The 6,551-nt window shown below is 28.6% G+C and overlaps 1 long non-coding RNA gene across 1 annotated transcript; it reads right to left on the bottom strand.

Moving 5' to 3' along the window:
- Positions 1–463: 463 nt before the first annotated feature.
- Positions 464–6,315, bottom strand: LOC146997874 (uncharacterized). Its single transcript, XR_015040556.1, has 3 exons — positions 6,247–6,315; positions 3,622–3,711; positions 464–597 (listed from the first exon to the last, which is right to left on the bottom strand). It is a non-coding gene; the product is annotated as an uncharacterized LOC146997874 (long non-coding RNA).
- Positions 6,316–6,551: the final 236 nt, after the last annotated feature.

The raw sequence follows: 6,551 nt of genomic DNA, 5'->3' as shown, positions 1-6,551 counted from the left end.
TGATTATATATAACAAATGCAGTGAATTATAGTTAAAAAATAGTGAAAATATTTATATTTCTGAACTATTTCATATATAACATTTTCAGTTTCACATATGTGGCAATTTAAGAACTTTTTTACGTATACCAATTTTTTGAAATATCTGCAAATTTTTGTATCTTCAAGGAAAGCTTATTCTTTCACCTTTAGTATATAAGTAATGGTAATTTACCAGATAAAATTACTTAATGGGGAATACAGAAAAATATCTAACCACTTACCTTTGTGACTTCGTCTGCAAAGAGACTAAAAAAGTAGTTCAGCTAAATCTGCTATAATAAATATTTATAATAATGCTAAATTATGCAATATCTATTAATATGACAAATTTTTGTAAAGCTATTTATTTGGATGAAAAATAAACACATTCAGAAATTTATGGCACTATATTATGATTAACAGAGGAAAAACATTTTTCAAAATTCAAAATAGTTTTTATTAATCCAATTTATCACATTTTATTTGAATTCATGAAAAACAATCTTATATCCATGTATTCTTATGTATATAAGAACTCTTCTTAAATTGGATCTCTGTCATTGCCTTTCACAGCACCTAAAATAAAAAAACACTCACAATTACTATATGTGAATATAATTCATAATTAAATTTAAACAAATGACTATTAGAATGCAAATTAAAGGAAGCATTTAAAATATTTTAACATTTAGTACCTATAAACAGAGTAGCAATTATTTGATTTTTTGATTATAGTAAAATAAACATGGGGGATGTTTTTAAAATTTTTTATGTCAGAAAATAAACTCAAACCACCAGCTGAACATATGAGCAGTTTTATCAATCAGCCACTGGTAGGTAACCTGGATACTGATCAACATATAAACATATAATCAACATATAAAGTTGCCAAGATAAAGAGAGAAACAAAATTATGATAATCACATCTTACCTATTCATAAAACTATTTTAAATTTAATGCGTAGGCAAGTCCAAAAAGAGTGAGAATGAATTTATTTTGCAACACAAAGTAAAGTCTTGCAGGAGCAAAAAAAACTTGTCTCATGAGATTGGCAAGTAAAAAATAATTAACTGCATCTGGTAACATTTATCTGACAACACATAAGTAATTGTTAGCTGCGTGCAGAAAATAAAATCTGATCAGGGGTGTAGCTAGAGGGGGGGGGAAGGGGGCATCTGTCCTCGGGTGCAGAATCCAAGGGGCGCCAAACTGATGTTAGAACATTTTAGAATTAAATGTTTTCCATCCTTGGCAAGCAGTAGGGGGTGCGAAATCTTCAGTTATGCCTGAGCGCTGAAAACCCTAGCTATGACTCTGAATCTGATCATGTTAATGCAATTTTAAACTTTTGAATTTAACCGCAGAAATTTACCAAAGAAGTACTTGTAACAGTAGTAAATGAAGATGTGGCTAATCTTTACTGTATGGTACACCTTGGTTTCTGTCTGAAAAAAAATCGCAAAGTGGTATTGGTTGTTTGTGAAATGTGGAAGCCCATTGCGTCAAATAAGTTTTTCGGTAACCCTAATGTTGATAATGTTGGCGAAAGTAGCCTTTGGGAAAAAAAAAAAAAAAAAACTTTTTTTTTGTCAATAAAAAGGAGTTATTTCTGCAAATATTGCCAACATGCTGTGATAAATTTAGTTTTGGGCTACTTTTTTTAATAGTAAACCTTTTGTACGGTCCCAGGTTTTTGGTTCTTACCATTCTTTTCAATTGCTGTGTTTGGTTGCACGGAAGTGGTATGGTCTTGTATTTTGAACATACTATTTATTATTTTGGTGTGGGTACCATCGTTTGAGTATGTCTGAGGTGACTAAGAGACGAAAAATTTAATTGAATTGCTTACCTGGAAGATGGTGGTGGGAAGCCTAAACATATGCATGTGAAAAAAAAGGTATGTTAAAAAAAAATGACGTTTCATTTATTTTTTTGTCTCTGTGTGTTAATTTTTGTTAGAAGATTTGTTGTTTAATGTTTTTATGTTAGGAAATATGTATTTTTGGTAATTTATTCCTCTCTGTTTGTGTATTTTTGGTTGTCTGTGTGTTAAGACAGTGGCGAATTTTTTCTGGTAACTATCATATTTTTAACTTTCTGATTTTCTTAAAGTGAAAATAGATCAATGTGCACATGGACAAAGTTAAGGCAGTGCACAATGCCCAGTTTGTGCAGTTCTCTGTTTTAATAGGTCGATGTGTACATTAACACAGAGTTTGTGTATGTCTTTGACTTCTTATTTTGGTTTTGTGTAGCGGCCACCTTGAAATTGGTGCCGATCCTCTCAAATCTTGATATAAAAAAAAGAAATGATTCACCAAGGGTTACAGTAGAGTAAATTTTTACCAAAGATGTTCTACCATAATCACCATTTCAGTGGTTTAAACACTAGTGGAGCAGTATGCAGAGATGAAGATTTGAGTTTTGTTTACACAGCATGATGGTTTAGGCACTCCAGCCATTACAGTGAACAAAATTATAATAAACATAGCCACAATAATTGTCTATAAATATTGATGTATAACACTGCATTAACTAATATATTTCTTATGCTAGTATATACAGAATCCTTAATCGAAGGGAAAATCAGAAGACTGTGCATGCATTTTCCTTTAACTGAAACATGGATTTGACCATACAAATCTCAGTCTTACGGGACATGGCACACCATGCAGATAGACAGTAAAAAGTGCTTGTGTTGTTTTTATTTGTTAGAGGTATGAAATAAATATACTTCTAGATTTTAATTTTTTCTTTTCTTGTTTTACATTTGGATTACCTATCAAAAAGTAAGGAATTTTGATATTATTACAATATCGGAGTTAAAATAACAATTATTGGACATGTTAAAGTAATGAAAATTTTAAATTAGGTTAAAAAGTAACCCTTAATGTGGCATATTTTTGAATTAAACTCTATCGACATTAAAAACAACAAAACGTCCCTCTTTATTAAGGACTTTAATTAACTAATTTTAAATACAGAGCTATGAATGAATTTTTTCCCTTGCATGTTATAATAACTGAAACAAAATTACTCTGATACAGTCAAAATTCCTAAATGCAAGTACATAAAATTTACTTTAGCAATTTAAAGAGATGAGACACACTGAACACATGAATAAATTTCTATCAAAGAATAATTTATTAAATTTGGCCCGTTCCATAATAAACTTTAACCATTAGAATTACATTATTACACCATGTTATCAGTTTGAAAAGCAAGTCATATGCCAGATCTTGGATGTAAAAGAAATGCACAAAATAATATACAGATTATTGAAAAATGATGTATACCAATATTTATAGATATGATTAAATGTAACAGAAAATTTACTGTCACAACCACATTTTTAAGTGAAATGTATTATTTTAACATTTTACAATATTTAAGGTATGGCATTAAATGCAATTATGTGCCTGGATGTAAGTTAGTAAATTAAAAAAAAAAAATAATAATAATTAAAGAATGAATGTCATGAAAAATTTCAAAAACAAGCAGAATTTAATTTAGAAGACCTTTAGACACTTATGATAAATAAATTTGAGAATTCTTCACCCAAAATTAAATTATAATTAACTGAAACCAGTTTGACTGACCTTCTACAAAATCCTTCAGCTACAATTTTTTCTAGCTTGAAAACCAAATTCTTCTCCACATGGTAATAACATCTTAACCAGTTGAAATTCCTGCAGAAAGTTTGATAACACAGTAATAGAATTAATATAATAGAAAAATTAACACAAAAGTATAGAACATCATTTAAACTTAACATTATTACAAATTTTGGTGCTTTCTGACTATCTGCAAAGCTGTGAAAATTGGCAAAATGGTTAGTTTATGGTTCATATCTACTGCTCTGTTCACAAGTAGTAATTCAAATAAGCACTTTATAAGAAACAAGAAATTTTAGGATGCACACACACAAAAATATATACATTGGGTCAATATTCACATATTTTTCATCCAATGGAATACTATTCAGAAATAAAGATTAAATATAAAGCATGTAAATGCATATTCATAGTTTGCTATTATCGTGTGCATACTCTTGCTGTTTTAGCATAAGTTGAAGCTGTGAGGGCAGATGATAAGAAAGTATCAATTTTTCATGTATAAGAAAAGATTGCCCTGAGAATAGTATCTCAATTATTTAGCACTGACATTTACATAGCGCATTAGAAATATATAGTAATATATGTATAATAAAAAGATAATTGCATATTATTAATTCATTTTTTTAAATGCCAAACTTTAACAATTCTTTCACATATACTTAAACAGAATTCTTTCACATGAACATCTAAAATCCATTCTTAACTAAAGAATAAATAATAAAACCATGTAAATTTCTTATCAAGCCCATCATTTCCGAAATGTCTACTTCTGAAAGTTCCCAGCATTTCTCAATATATTATTAAATTACTAAACTAAGCATCAATGATCGTCATGTTCGCTAATGTGGCAATATCTTTCACACTTCTTTGTTGCCACAAGTAACAAGTAGGCTTCAATAAATCTTTAACTGTTACATGCTACTTTTGTCTAAAATTTGTACAAATAATAAAATTAAATGAGCTCTTTATAATATGCTCAAAGAAATAATTTTGTATGAAAATTTGTATGTTATATATTGGCCTGATTAATGATTCAGGAAATAATTCGGGTTTTCAAAGTGCTTCCAATAATTCAAATTTTAGCTTGTGTCAAAATAAAATCTATAACACAAATATAAGCAAATTTCCTTATGAACAATGCATTTTAACATTATTCAATCACTGGCAATCACACAGTACTGATTGCTTAAATAAACATTACTGTAACTGTGTTATTTAAAAGACTGTAATGTTTTAATTATTTTCTTAATTAAAACATTACAGTCTTTTCCTCCTTCTAACACCAAAAGAAAACCCAGATAAGAAATATAAAATATCAGTAAAAATAAATTATATTATTGAATGACACTTTACACTAATTACACTTATGCATATATTATTTTATTATAAATTATTTCAAAATCAAAGAAGAGAAGGGGGAGAAACTTTAATATTGACATTTCTAAAATGATATAAACATTAATCATTTAGTACAGTTTGTTATTTCAGGCAAAAAGAATTCATTTTTCTGTATAGCATTTATATTTCCATCTCATTTTCAATGAAACATTAAGAGAAATGCATATAATTTAAACACCAGTTTATTTTATTTATCAGACAGATTACGTCAACTCAAAAAAACCTATCGGTAAAATTCGGTAGTAATAATTCTGAATGTTAGGCAACTTGCAAGATTCAACAAAAATTATCAATACTTTTATTATAATGACAATACTACAGTAACATGAACATAAAATTAAACTGCATATAACTATAAAATAAGCCAGCATATAATAATGGTGCATTGGTTTCTAAAACAATGGGCTCGAAGAAAAAATACATGTATTATGGTAGCTATTCATATTCTTCAGCTTTACTAATATTCTCATGTTCACTTTACATAACTAAAGTATCTAAAATACAATAAAAATGCAAACAATATTTATGAGAAAATGTTAAAAGCAATCATAAGCATTTGATTGAATGACCATATTTTGTCTTCCTGCAAGTCGAATCTTAAAATGATATGCAGTTTGAAAAATGCTCAATCCTTTTATAAAATATTCAAAAAAGATTAAAAAAAGGTACTGTTCTGTTATCAGGACCGGGTTCAGAATTGTATTTATGTATGCTTGTATATTTGTATGTTTGTGTGTCTACATATACACATCTATGCACATACTTACGAACACAGGTTCATACATTTCCGATTCTGGTCCCAATAACAGAATAGTACCCCCAAAAAAACTTGAATTACAAACTAGATTAAGATAATGTTTCAACCATACATATTTTGGACAAAACAATGCAAACTCTTATTTTTATACAATTGTTCAAACTATTTAACATAAATATATTGCTGCAATAAAATAATAAGCAATCTGATCACACATATTATTTTGAAACTGAATGCATAAACTAGACTAAAAAAAATTCAGTCATAAACATTTGGATAGCAGGGCAAATTAGATATTTGAAAAGACAGCCAGCCATTGAGATACACGTAATTCACGACAGAATGGTAACAATTCATAAAGCTGTGAAACATTTAACTGTCAAAATGACATAAATAACATAAATTCGAAAAGCAAAAAAAAGTAAACATACAAGTATTGCAACTGAACTTACCTTTCATGCAACAAAAAATATCCATACAAGTTAACATCATGGCGCAGCCATTTTGGATTTCGTTTCAAATCAGACAGATGTTTACGGATTTGCGGAAGAATACGAGGAACTAGTAGTTTGCCGGATACAATGTGCAATGACGCGAAAGAATATAGTTCTGTAGAACTTCCTACATTATTCCGTAATAAACAGTACTATTTCCTAATTTTTTCTTTATCTAATTAATTAATTAATAGGGAAATAGTTAAGTAATGCCGAATTCATTTTTAATGAAATGTAAAATTTTGTATGTATGGGACGACCAC

This window comes from Stegodyphus dumicola, chromosome 4, assembly GCF_044657685.1.
Source record: "Stegodyphus dumicola isolate Sdum_Otavi_A_Nest chromosome 4, ASM4465768v1".
Classification (NCBI taxonomy): Eukaryota; Metazoa; Arthropoda; class Arachnida; order Araneae; family Eresidae; genus Stegodyphus; species Stegodyphus dumicola.
Note: the sequence above shows the minus strand (reverse complement) of the source record. Positions and strands in the feature narration are given on the sequence as shown.